The sequence below is a fragment of the Triticum dicoccoides genome, chromosome 3B, assembly GCF_002162155.2.
Source record: "Triticum dicoccoides isolate Atlit2015 ecotype Zavitan chromosome 3B, WEW_v2.0, whole genome shotgun sequence".
In the NCBI taxonomy this organism is placed as follows: Eukaryota; Viridiplantae; Streptophyta; class Magnoliopsida; order Poales; family Poaceae; genus Triticum; species Triticum dicoccoides.
Genome location: NC_041385.1, coordinates 253,416,589 through 253,429,784, shown reverse-complemented (window position 1 = coordinate 253,429,784; position 13,196 = coordinate 253,416,589).

The following is a 13,196-nucleotide window of genomic DNA, read 5'->3' as shown; positions in this document are numbered from 1 at the left end:
AACAATGAGTGGTGGCGTTGCCTCTGGATGAACAGGACCCCGTGGTGTGGAGGGCTGGATGAACAGTAGACGGTGGAGGGGTGGCCGTGGAGGGGTGGTTGAACAGGACCCCATGGTGTGGAGGGCTGGATGAATAGTAGACGGTGGAGGGGTGCCCGTGGAGGGGTGGTTGAACAGTAGCCGGTGGAGTAGCGTGCGGTGGAGGATGGAGGAACAGGAGCCCGTGGAGGGTGGAGGAGGTCGACGGTAGCCCGTGGAGGCTGGAGGAGGTCGACGGTGGAGATGAACAGTATCTCGTGGAGTCCCGTTTTGCGGTACGCCACACCCCTCCTGATGAACAGGACCCCCGTTTCGACCGTAGCGCTCCAACACAAGTCCGTTTCGTCCGTTTTGCGGTATGCCACACCCCTCCCGATCAACAGGACCCCCGTTTCGACCGTAGGAGGTCCGTTTCCTCCATTTTGCAGTATGCCACACCCCTGCCGATCAACAGGACCCCCGTTTCGACCGTAGGAGGTCCGTTTCCTCCGTTTTGCGGTACGCCACACCCCTCCCGGTCAACAGGACCCCGTTCCGAACGTAGGAGGTCCGTTTCCTTCGTTGTGCGATACGCCAGGCCTCGTTTCCATCGCCTGTTCCGTCCAAGCCGGTTGGCTCCCACGCGTTCCGTTGCCTCCCGATGAACACGACGCATTCCGTTGCCTCCCGATGAACACGACGCATTACGTTGCCTCCCCATGAACACGAGGCATTCCGTTGCCTCCCGATGAACACGACGCATTCCGTTGCCTCCCCATGAACATGACGACGACGTTGTTTCTCTGTTCCAACCCAGCCATGTACACGAGCCCTCGCCGTACATATGCGCGAGTAGGCATTCGAGACCCCGCCTGTATGTACACATACATGGCCGTATTTTCTTTCTTGCACCCTGCCCGCTGTACGTACGTGTACATGCTACGTGCGCGCCTCTACTACGACACGTGCGCGCCTCTACAACGACCAATATGTAAGTACACGTTCGCGACCAGAATGACAATGCTACGTACGCTTCGACCAGGTGGGTCCCGATTGTCAGGCACTTCCTTGCGTGCGAAAATGTAGCTGGTGGGTCCAAGTAGTCAGAGGGGCAAGTCATTTTTTTTGCCCGGACGCACTTCCTTTGCGTGCGAAGATGTAGCTGGTGGGTCCCAGCAGTCAGGGGGGCGAATTGTTTTTTTCGGACGCACTTCCTTACGAAGATGTAGCTGGTGGGTCCCAGCAGTCAGGGGGGTGTGTCGGTGTCAAAACCGGCGGATCTCGGGTAGGGGGTCCCGAACTGTGCGTCTAGGCGGATGGTAACAGGAGACGAGGGACAAGATGTTTTACCCAGGTTCGGGCCCTCTCGATGGAGGTAAAACCCTACGTCCTGCTTGATTAATATTGATGATATGGGTAGTACAAGAGTGGATCTACCACGAGATCAAGGAGGCTAAACCCTAAAGCTAGCCTATGGTATGATTGTTGTAATGTATGTTGTGTCCTACGGAATAAAGCCCTCCAGTTTATATAGACACCAGAGGAGGCTAGGGTTACACAGAGTCGGTTACAATGGTAGGAGATCTACATATCCGTATTGCCAAGCTTGCCTTCCACGCCAAGGAAAGTCCCATCCGGACACGGGACGGAGTCTTCAATCTTGTATCTTCGTAGTCTTGGAGTCCGGCGGACGATGATAGTCCGGCTGTCCGGACACCCCCTAGTCCAGGACTCCCTCAGTAGCCCCTGAACCAGGCTTCAATGACGATAAGTCCGGCGCGCATAATGTTCGGCATTGCAAGGCGGGTTCCTTCCTTGAATAATCCAGAGAACATCATGAACACCAGGATAGTGTCCGGCTCTGCAAAATAAATTCCACATTCCACCATAGAGAGAATAAAATGCACACAAGTCCAATCTGCTGACGTATTATGCGGCATGGCATCACACCACTACCAGGCTTTTACTTGAATCATTTTTTACTATACCACCTCAGCACGTTTAGCGAAGCGGTTTCCTTGGCACGTCTTGTCGAAGCAGAGATCGTGTTCCCCTTATTCCGGGATTCTCACCAATACGGACGTGGGTAACCCAACCGCGCCATTGATGGTGGCGCTTGGGAGATAAGCGAGTTTTACCAGGCCGGTGGGGGACGCATAGTTTTTGTCCGCCTATATATAAGGGATAAGGATTTACCTTCTCACCTACGCCTTCTTCCTCCTTTGCTTATCCAGCTCCTGCGCACTCAAGCTCCAACGCCCAAGCTCGCGCATCTCACCTCGACCTTCTCCGAATATGTCCGGAGCGGGAGGCAAATGGTTGGCCTCCTCCGTTAAGGAGGAGCACATCACCAAGCTGCGCAGCGCCGGATACCTCTCCGGTGATATCGCGCATCGGCTGCCCGACGAGGGGCAGCTCATCCCTACCCCTGGGCCCCATGAGAGGGTCATCTTCCTTCCCCACTTCCTCCGCGGACTGGGCTTTCCACTCCACCCATTCGTCCGGGCGCTCATGTTTTACTATGGCCTGGATTTCCACGATCTGGCGCCAAACTTCATCCTCAACATCTCGGCGTTTATCGTCGTGTGCGAGGCCTTCCTCTGCATCCGGCCCCACTTCGGCCTGTGGCTCAAGACCTTCAACGTCAAGCTGAAGGTTGTGAAGGGAACGCAAGCGGAGTGCGGAGGCGTCATGTTGGGTAAGTTGCCCAACGTCCTTTGGCTCGGAGGGGCCTTCGTGGACTCCGTCAAGGGGTGGCAATCGGGGTGGTTCTACATCACCGAGCCGCGCAAGCCCACATGGGCGGTGGCCCCAAGTTTAGATCTGGCGTCCCCACGCAGCTCACCTCCTGGAAAGAGAAGGGCTTGATGTGGGGCAATCCGAAGGAGCTGACGGGACTCCGAGCCTGCATCCAGAAGCTGGTGAGCAGTAAGCTCAGGCTCGTCGACGTGGTCCAAGTCATGCTCATCCGCCGGATCCTCCCATGCCAAGAACGGGCATTCAATTTGTGGGAGTTCAATCCGGAACAGCACCAAGCACTAAGCGGGCTCTTCGATACGACATACGAAGGCGCCTGGAGGGTGTTGTTTAAGGGCGCCGTAGCCCCCGCATCCGCGACAGAAGATCGCGGATTTTTCTCGCAGCATCCGGCTGACGAGGTAAGTGATTCAACCCCTTTACGGGACACTTGTGGTAATCAAATTGATTCTAGAAGGGTTTCATTCTTTCTTTTCCTTTGACAGGAATGGATGGAGAAGACCAAGCAACTCATCAGCCCGGCTCCCATGCCAGAAGACCCAGTGAGCGCCCGTTTAGCAGGGATGCTGGTTCCGGCACCGCACGTGGTGCCGGAGAAGAAGGCCAAGAAGGTGGCCGCGGGGACTCGAAAGAGTTCCCGTAATCAGGCGTCCGACGACGAGGCGGACTCCTCCCCCGAAGACGAGGAGGAGGAAGAGGACTCTCTCCCGGAGGAGGGAGAGAGGAAGAGGAAGGCTTCCCCGACAGGGGAGGCCGAAGGGTCCAAGAGGGGGAGAACTATTCCCCCGGACAGTTTCGCCAACACCATCGTCGGCGAGGAGGAATGGCCTTCAAGGGCCAGGCGTCCGGCAAGATCGTAAGTATCCGGATCCTTGATATGCAATTTCTTTTGTGTCGCGTAGTGTCCTTCTAATGCCGCATTCTGTCCGTAGTCCGGCCGATGATGATCTCCCCGCTTCATCAAGTGGGTCATTGGCCCCGTCGGATGTGGATTCACTTCCGACTGCCACTACCCCCCGTGCCGACGCCGAGGTGGGATCCCAGAGAGGGACCCATCAGGAGGAGGCTCCGGAGGCGCCGTCGGGCAGCCTCCCGGACTTTGCGCCGGACTCTACATCGGAACCCGCAGTGGTTCCAGAGTCCGGCAGGGGGCCCCTTCGAAAGAAGGGCAAGACATGACACCGGCGGCCTCCGTCCAACCGGAGGCGCCGGATAACTTGTTGGAGGCGCTTAAAGGCGCTTCCATCGAGGAAGAACACCGCACTATCATGAGTGCGGTGATTCAGAAGGTTCAGCTCGCCAAGAGCGGGCTGACCGAAGCCTGCAGCAGCCTTCTAACAGGCTTTGAGGTAAGAAGTTAAAATTATGTAATGTAATACCGCATAGACAGTAGCCCCTGATGCTCAGTTCGGTGTTCGGAAAGAAAAGCCGGACTGAGGATCTAACAAGATATACACAGGGTTGCTTAAAATATGTCAATATGGGTTTGCAGGCTGCGCTGCTGACCTCTGCCGCACTAACTGCGGAGGTCGATGTGCTGAAGCAGGATCTCGAGCGGTCCGAGCGAGAGCTTGGCCATGCGAAGAAGCAGCTCGAGGACAAAGAAGGTGAGTAACACCACTTTGAATAGTTACCTTACAGAAAAGGATTTTGGTTGCAATAAAATTAACAAGGATAATATGGGTATTGCAGGGGCCACGAACGCAGTGCGGCCGCGAAGCGGGCAGAGCGAGAAAAGCAGGAGGCACGGGTGGGGGAAGTACGGCAAGAGCTCCAGGCTCTCATGGAGAAGCATGAGAGTTTAGAGCGTGACTCCAAGACTCGAGAGTCCGAGCTTGCCTCGGCTCTCGAAAGTGCCAAGTCCACCAAGGCCGAGGCCCATAAGGCCCTTCAGGAGGTTGAAGATGTAAAGAAGATAGCGGCGGGTAAGGCATTTTTCATGCAAAGCAGGCATGTTAATGTAAACTACCTGACACTTACCCGCATTCGGAGCTCTCTAGGGGCGTTTGTAGATCTGCCGCGTAGTGCATCCGATGCCGCCGCATTCTATCGTGGCGAGGAGGGAAGCTCGACGGAGAAGGTCTTCTGGTCTCAGTACGCTGAGGCCAGCCATCCGGTGCCCCCAAGCGACCAGCTGAAGCAGCTGGTCGAACTCCACAAGGTAGCTGAGGAGGCCATGAAGGGCCTTATAGTCCGGCTGTGGCCTGAACAGGCCATGCCTGGGAGCTACTTCGGCCTCGTGCGGCGGCTGGTGGATGCGTGCCCCTGGGTGGAGGTCATCAAGCGCTCCGCCTGTATTAAAGGTGCTCGCCGGGCCCTCGCCCGCACAAAGGTGCATTGGGGCAGGTTGGATGCGGAGAAGCTTCTCACGGACCCACCGCCACCGGGCAAGGAGTATCGCACGCCCGAAATGTATTATTAAACTGTCCTGAAGGTAGCCCGCGATATTGCGGATGAGTGCCCCAGAAATGTAATCTTTGAGTAAACTAGTTATGTATTATCCTGTGGGCTGAAACTTTGTTCATGTGCGCCTTAAGCAACGCTTGTTTAATTTAAAATATTACCTTCTGTGCGGCCGTATATAAAATCTGAGAGATGGCAAGTCGTTGGCTTCAGCCCCCAAGCCACGAGTGCTGGGGTGTTCGGGATAAACTTGAGCACTCTTGTTCCCATTTTTGGGTCCATCTAGGGAGGCGCTCAACACAACGAACAAGGCAACCGGACTTATAATGCTTGAACACTCTCACTTAGCCATAGAATTCTATAATTTTCAATTTCGGCGAAGCCCCTGGTATTCGGAAGACCGAATCTGGGGCGCTATCCACGCCTTCGTCGGACATGGTCTGGAACTTTGCTAGAAGCGGCGTGAGTCTTTAAGGACCCGAAAAGACCTCTTGAACAGCGACCAGTCTCTCGCCTTATCATGCCAGTCAGTTTTAGCTTTCTCCACTGAGGCGCTCGCCCGGCTCAACCGGGGCGCAATCGCAGTGGTTCTCCCAGTGCCACCTTAGCCGACGGAACGGAACGTAAGGCACCAAAACGTGGGAGCCGGGCAAACCCAACTATTGACCCAAGACATGATTCGGAGCCGATTCATATAATGTTATAAGTTTGGGGTGCCGCACTTATGAAAGTGTTCGGACTTATCACACCATAATGTGGGGAACATAAGCCCCTGGTGTATTAGGCTGTACCAAAATGTACGGGTGCAAGATGTCATGTAATGAACATATATGTATAAGAGGTAATGTAATTGCAGTCAAGAAGGTGCTGCATTATTTATTAAAGAAAGTATGCTATGAGTGCGGACTGATACAACTAGTGCGGTAAGCAAGGGATTTGGACTAATTAAACATGTCCCCCTCCAGGGGTGAGCTGCGGACTTGGTGTATATAATCGAATTTAATGCTCATAATTGAGACCACCTGAGTGTTCGTCGCAGCCTTCTTTCATCCCTGACTGTTGCATCATGAGTTCGGCAGGTTCGCCGCCGGACAGGGCCTCTGGTTAACGGAGTCCTGTGTACACAAAGAAGGAAAATGATAATAAGAAAAGGGGGGCACACTTGCGAGCCCCTGGTGTGGTCGAACCGCACTCTGGGTCCACTGCGATCGTGCCCCTTCCCCTGTGCCCATGGTATCTCCAAAGCGTAATGATGTACGCGAAGTGTTATTCTTGCGATCATGCGCGGGCGGGGGTTGGGGCCGCATTGCTACGCATGCTCTGATCGCGCCAGGTGGTCTTGGTTGGTATTGCTTCGGGCGCGTTTTGCTGTATCCGGCCGTTTAACGGCCGGACTCGAGAATTGCCTTAAAAGGCTGCTCTGTACTTCTGCTGCGAGAGCCGCTGTATGTTCCTCCGTTCGGAGGGAGCGTTCCATATTCCCGTTGACCGTGATGACTCCACGAGGGCCTGGCATCTTGAGCTTGAGGTATGCATAATGCGGCACCGCGTTGAACTTTGCGAACGCGGTTCGTCCGAGCAGGGCGTGATAGCCGCTGCGAAACGGGACTATGTCGAAGATTAACTCCTCGCTCCGGAAATTGTCCGGGGATCCGAAGACCACTTCCAGTGTGACTGAGCCTGTACAGTTGGCTTCCGCACCTGGTATGACACCTTTAAAGGTTGTCTTTGTAGGTTTAATCCTTGAGGGGTCTATGCCCATTTTTCGCACTGTATCCTGATAAAGCAGGTTCAGGCTACTACCGCCGTCCATCAGGACTCTCGTGAGGTGAAATCCGTCGACGATTGGGTCTAAAACCAATGCGGCGAATCCGCCATGGCGTATGCTGGTCGGATGGTCTCTTCGATCGAAAGTGATCGGACAAGAGGACCATGGATTGAACTTTGGGGTGACTGGCTCCATCGCATAGACGTCCCTTAGTGCGCGCTTCCTCTCCCTCTTGGGTATATGGGTTGCGTAAATCATGTTCACCGTCCGCACTTGTGGGGGGACACCTTTCTGTCCTCTATTGTTGGCCGGTCGGGTCTCTTCCTCGTCGTCGCTGTTTAGCCCCTTGTCATTGTTTTCGGCAATTAACTTACCTGCCTGCTTGAACACCCAGCAATCTCTGCTAGTGTGATTAGCTGGCTTTTCAGGGGTGCCATGTATCTGGCATAAGCGGTCGAGTATTCGGTCCAAATTGGACGGGCCCGGAGTGGTTCTTTTGAATGGCTTCTTCCTTTGACCGGGTTTAGAGCCTCGGAATCCGGCGTTGACTTCCATATCCTCCTTATCGTCGCCGTTAATGCGGCGTTTGTTTTTGTTTCGACGTGACCTGCCGTTGCTATCCTTAGTATCCGGACTGCCAGAATTTTTACGGAGATTGTTGCTGCGAGCTAGCCAGCTATCCTCTCCCGCGCAAAAGCGGGTCATTAATGATGTGAGGGCTGCCATGGATTTCGGCTTTTCCTGCCCCATGTGCCGGGCTAGCCATTCGTCCCGGATGTTATGTTTGAAGGCTGCAAGGGCCTCTGCATCCGGACAGTCGACGATTTGGTTTTTCTTTGTCAAGAACCGTGTCCAGAATTGTCTGGCCGATTCGTCTGGCTACTGAATAATGTGGCTTAGGTCATCGGCGTCTGGTGGTCGCACGTACGTGCCCTGGAAGTTATCGAGGAATGCGGCTTCCAGGTCTTCCCAACACCCAATTGACTCTGCGGGCAGGCTGTTGAGCCAATGCCGAGCTGGTCCTTTAAGCTTGAGTGGGAGATACTTATTGGCGTGGAGATCATCGCCGCGGGCCATATGGATGTGGAGAAGATAATCTTCGATCCAAACCGCGGGGTCTGTTGTGCCATCGTAGGATTCGATGTCTACGGGTTTAAACCCTTCAGGGATTTGATGATCCATTACTTCGTCGGTGAAGCATAGCGGGTGTGCAGCGCCTCTATATTGAGCAATATCGCGACGCATCTCGAGAGAGCGTTGTCTGCTGTATTCGGCCCGGCCGGAGTTATTGTATCCGGCGCGACGGTATTCGTCATGGGTCGTGGGGCGCCCACGTGATCCGTAGATGGATCTGGATTGCCTTGCTTTGTCCTCCAATATATCTCGCAAGTCCGGCGCGTTCCCTCTTGGCTTCGTACTTTTGGAGCGATGCCGGGGTACGGTCTTGGCTGGGGGCCTTGGTGCCTCCCTGTCACGACCACGGGGTGGTCGGTCAGCCGTATCGTGCGCTGGTGATGTGGGTATGTACGCTTCCTCCTCTAATCGGGGGAGCAGCTTGCGTCTTGGGTAGCTTTTGGAGGGGCGTTCGAGTTTATACTCTTCGGCCGCGAGGACCTCGGTCCATTGATCTGCCAGCAGGTCCTGATCAGCTTGAAGCTGTTGCTGCTTTTTCTTTAGGCTGTTTGCTGTGGCGATAAGCCTGCGCTTGAAACGCTCTTGTTCGATGGGTTCCTCAGGTACGACGAATTCATCATCGTTGAGGCTTGCTTCGTCTTTGGAGGGAGGCATATAGTTATGATCCTCAACCTCTTCGTCTGCCGCCCTCTCGTGAGGGCTTGCTTCTGCATCCTCCTGCGCTGAGTCTTGCTGGAGGGGATTGTCTTCGGCACTCTCTAGGGTATTATTATCTCCTGTGTCGGAATCTCCATTCTTGCTGTGGCGGGATTTAGAGCGGCGCTGCTAACGCCGGCGTTTGGGCTACTTCTTTAAAGAATCTGCCTCCGCTGCTTCTTCGCCGTCCCCGTCTTTTGGGGTGTCCACCATCTATATGTCGTATGATGAGGTGGTCTTCCAGTGCCCTGTAGGCGCTGGTTCCTGTTCGTCTCCGGCATCGTCGTCCATAGCATCGATGTCGTCGGAGTCGTAGTCTAGCATGTCGGTTAGATCGTCGACAGTGGCTACAAAGTGGGTGGTGGGTGGGCTCTGAATTTATTCGTCGTCCGTACCCCAACCATCCTGGCCATAGTCCGGCCAGGACTCTCCCGATAACGAGAGATGCTTTAGCGAATTTAGGATGTCGCCAAAGGGCGAGTGTTGGAAGATGTCCGCGGCGGTGAATTCCATAACCGGCGCCCAATCTGAATTAATTGGTAGGGGCGTGGGAGGTTCGGAGTCCGGCAAGGAGTCCGGCACCTCGGAATCACGAGTTTCGTGAGGGACAAGATTAGCTTTCGGCTCCATCGCCGTGGAAGTTGAAGCCCCCGAGGTGGTGTCCATCCACCGATCCTTGATCTGGGTGATCGGCTCCGGACTAAAGGCCGAAGCGGATTCGCGTGCGGCCACCAAGGCACTGTTCGGCGGCAGAGCTAGATCATGCCCATCGTAACAGTGCGGCGCGCTTGGCTGTGGCTCGAGCCCGTCGAAGATCAAGTCTCCGCGGACATCGGCCGTGAAGTTTAGACTTCCGAATCTGACCTGACGGCCAGGGGCGTAGCTTTCGATCTGCTCCAGATGGCCAAGCGAATTAGCCCACAGTGCGAAGCTGCCGAATACGAGGATCTGTCCAGCGAGAAAAGTCTCACCCTGGACAGCGTTGTTGGTTGAAGATGCCATCGGGCCTATCGGTGACGGCACAGAGGAACTCTCAATGAAAGCACCAATGTCGGTGTCAAAACCGGCGGATCTCGGGTAGGGGGTCCCGAACTGTGCGTCTAGGCGGATGGTAACAGGAGACGAGGGACACAATGTTTTACCCAGGTTCGGGCCCTCTCGATGGAGGTAAAACCCTACGTCCTGCTTGATTAATATTGATGATATGGGTAGTACAAGAGTGGATCTACCACGAGATCAAAGAGGCTAAACCCTAAAGCTAGCCTATGGTATGATTGTTGTAATGTATGTTGTGTCCTATGGACTAAAGCCCTCCGGTTTATATAGACACCGGAGGAGGCTAGGGTTACACAAAGTCGGTTACAATGGTAGGAGATCTACATATCCGTATTGCCAAGCTTGCCTTCCACGCAAAGGAAAGTCCCATCCGGACACGGGACGGAGTCTTCAATCTTGAATCTTTGTAGTCTTGGAGTCCGGCGGACGATGATAGTCCGGCTGTCCGGACACCCCCTAGTCCACGACTCCCTCAGGGTGAATGGTTTTTTTTGCCCGGACGCACTTCCTTGCGTGCGAAGATATAGCTGGTGGGTCCCAGCAGTTAGGGGGAAACTTTTTTTGACTAAATACGGTGGCCCGTCCGGTGGGTCCCCGCTGTCAGGTGGAGGAATCATTGTTTTGTGCGTAATAAGGACGCACTTCCTTGCTGCGGCCGTGGACCCAGCTGTCAGCCTCTCCACGTACAGTCCACGTCTGATGGAAGTCGTTCCTTGACCACGTTGACCACACCGCGCCGAGAGTACCACGGCGGTGGACGACGGCGAGGCCTAGGAAGGAGATGACTCAGAGCCGGGGAAGACGCAGCAGTGGATGCCCACGCGAAGAGGAGTACGAGGGTTCACGGGTTCGGCTGCAGTGTGAGGCTGTTGTTGCCGTAGAATAACAGGGGGTGTGGGTGAGTAGAGGGATGGCCTGGCCAGCGGTGGGAGTAGTAGGGGGCGGTGAGGCCTCCACGGCATCACAGCCAGCCACGGGAGGCAGGAGCACATGGCACAACCGGCGCTGGTTTGGGCGGCTGGAGCAAGAAGACCAGAGGTTGAAGAAGCACTACAGCCGTTGGATGAACATCATACAGTAAGAGGAGCTAGAATCGTTCATATTGACTAAGTTGACAAAGCCCTCCGTCCCCGTCAACTTGGTAGGCCCACAAGTCAGCCTCCCAGTATGCTGGGTTCCAGCTGGCAGGGGGAGTATTCATTTTTTGCGTAATAAGGAGGCACTTCCTTGCGTGCGAAGATAGCTGGTTGGTCCGAGAAGTCAGCGGGGGGCACGTTTTTTTCGTGAAATACAGAGGCCCTTCCGGTGGGTCCTAGATGTCAGGTGGAGGAATCATTATTTTGCGCGTAATAAGGAGGCATTTCCATGTGTGCAGCCATGGACCCAGCTGTCAGCCTCTCCACGCACAGTCTACTTCCGATGGTGTCGTTCGTTGACCACGTTGACCACGCCGCGCCGAGCGCATCCAAGGTAGTGGACGACGGCGAGGCCTCGGACTGCAACGAGACGGAGATGGGAAGACGCGGGAGTAGAGTCGCAGACGGAGAGGTGTACGAGGGTTAACTGGTTCTAGTGCGGTGTGGTTCGGCAGTCGGTGGAGAAGAACAGGAGGTGTGGAGGGGTGGAGGGATGGGCTGGCCAATGATGGAGTAGCGCTTCATAGCGAAGCATGCTAAGCAGAGCTGCTAGCAGCAGGAGGCGGGAGGTGGTCCCGGCGGAGCTGGAGGAAGAAGACGAGAGATTGAAGATGGATGCCGGTCGTTGGATGTAAATCCAACGGCTAACATGTCAGAATCATTTGTTGACTAAATTGACAACGACTTGCGTTGGCTTCGACCTATTAGCCCACATTTCAGCCTCCAAAAATGTGGCACGTATTCAACCCATTTTTTCAGAATTTACAGTCTTTTTTTGCACGGTAGAATTTACAGTCAATTTGATCTTTTTTTTAATTACAGCCATTAGCTGGGATGGGTGAACAATTAATGTAGTGTCCATGCGTCCCATTTATTTTATTTCCTAAAAAATTACAGGCCATTTGCACTTTCTCGAAATACACGATTTTGCTGGGCTGATTCTAATTATAATGTTGGGTTGGGCCAACAATGTTATCAAAAAATAAAAAGGGGCTGATCATTTTGTTATAAATATATTTAAATAATAAGTGATATTATTATATTCGTCCTTAAATCTTACCAAGCTTTTGTACACAATCACTAGGATTTTCGTGCCAAAACAATCCAGGATTTTATTTGTTAAGAAATTATTTTTATAAGTTAATAAGATGTGGGATATTGTTTTCTTACATATGTAAGTATCTGTTAAATATATGATGACAATAAAAATAATATATAATAACATATAAAATAATTTAAATATATATGATATAGTTAGAAGGGAAACATAAGTTGTACCTGGCGTTCCTATTCTTATATAGAAAAATAGAACAGACCTCTGCGTTTTCTTCAAAAGGGCTGCCAAAAATAAAACCTTGGATGGCAGGTCCATAGGCCGGTCGATACATGACGGCCCTAAGAAAATACAAACAGGCCCTCCCATCCGAGGTCGTGAGCTGCGCATGTTAAAAATGAAAGCCTAGACGGGGCAGCCCAAAACCACGTCCAACACTTGCCAAAACTTTGTTCCTCGTTTTCTCTGTGTTTCGCACACTCGACATTGTGTGGGCATTTTGACTGTGCATCATATGAAGATGTGCTATGCATGAATGTTGATCAGCATGATGTTAACTGGCTGGTAGTTCCATTTTCGACCATGAATAAAACTTCCAACATGATGTTAACCCTGTTTGAAAAGGCCGTGTTAATATAAATGCTCTGCCTCTGAAAGTTGCAGTTTCTTATCTGAAACTGAACTTGAAGTTTCTTATCTGAAACTGAAACTTGCAGTTTCTTCTCGTCTGCACTTTTATACTCCTATGCAACTACATTTTTTTAAGTGCTAAAAATAGATCTCTAGAATTCATAAAATTCTTCATATGCTCAATACTGCAAATCTGAAATTCAAGAGACATTCATATCTGAAAGTACTCTCAAAATACACAACAGAAAACACAATTCCCAACCTGCAAATACTGACAACCCTAAGCTCCTCCTAACAATTCACAACATGCCCGACTATTGGGTTGGAGGGGGCAGCCCCCTCCTATTCCTTGGCGGCAAACAGCCGCCCCGTGAGACGATGTGAACGGCGAGGGAGACGATGGCGGGGAAGCATCATTGGGCCAACTGCTTTTCTCCTCTTGCAGTTGGGTTCGGTCGATGAAGACTCCACCGGCTCCCTCTGGCAGGACACCCTCACAAACGGCACCCTGTAGATGCTCGATCCTTCAACCTCTGGTGGATGC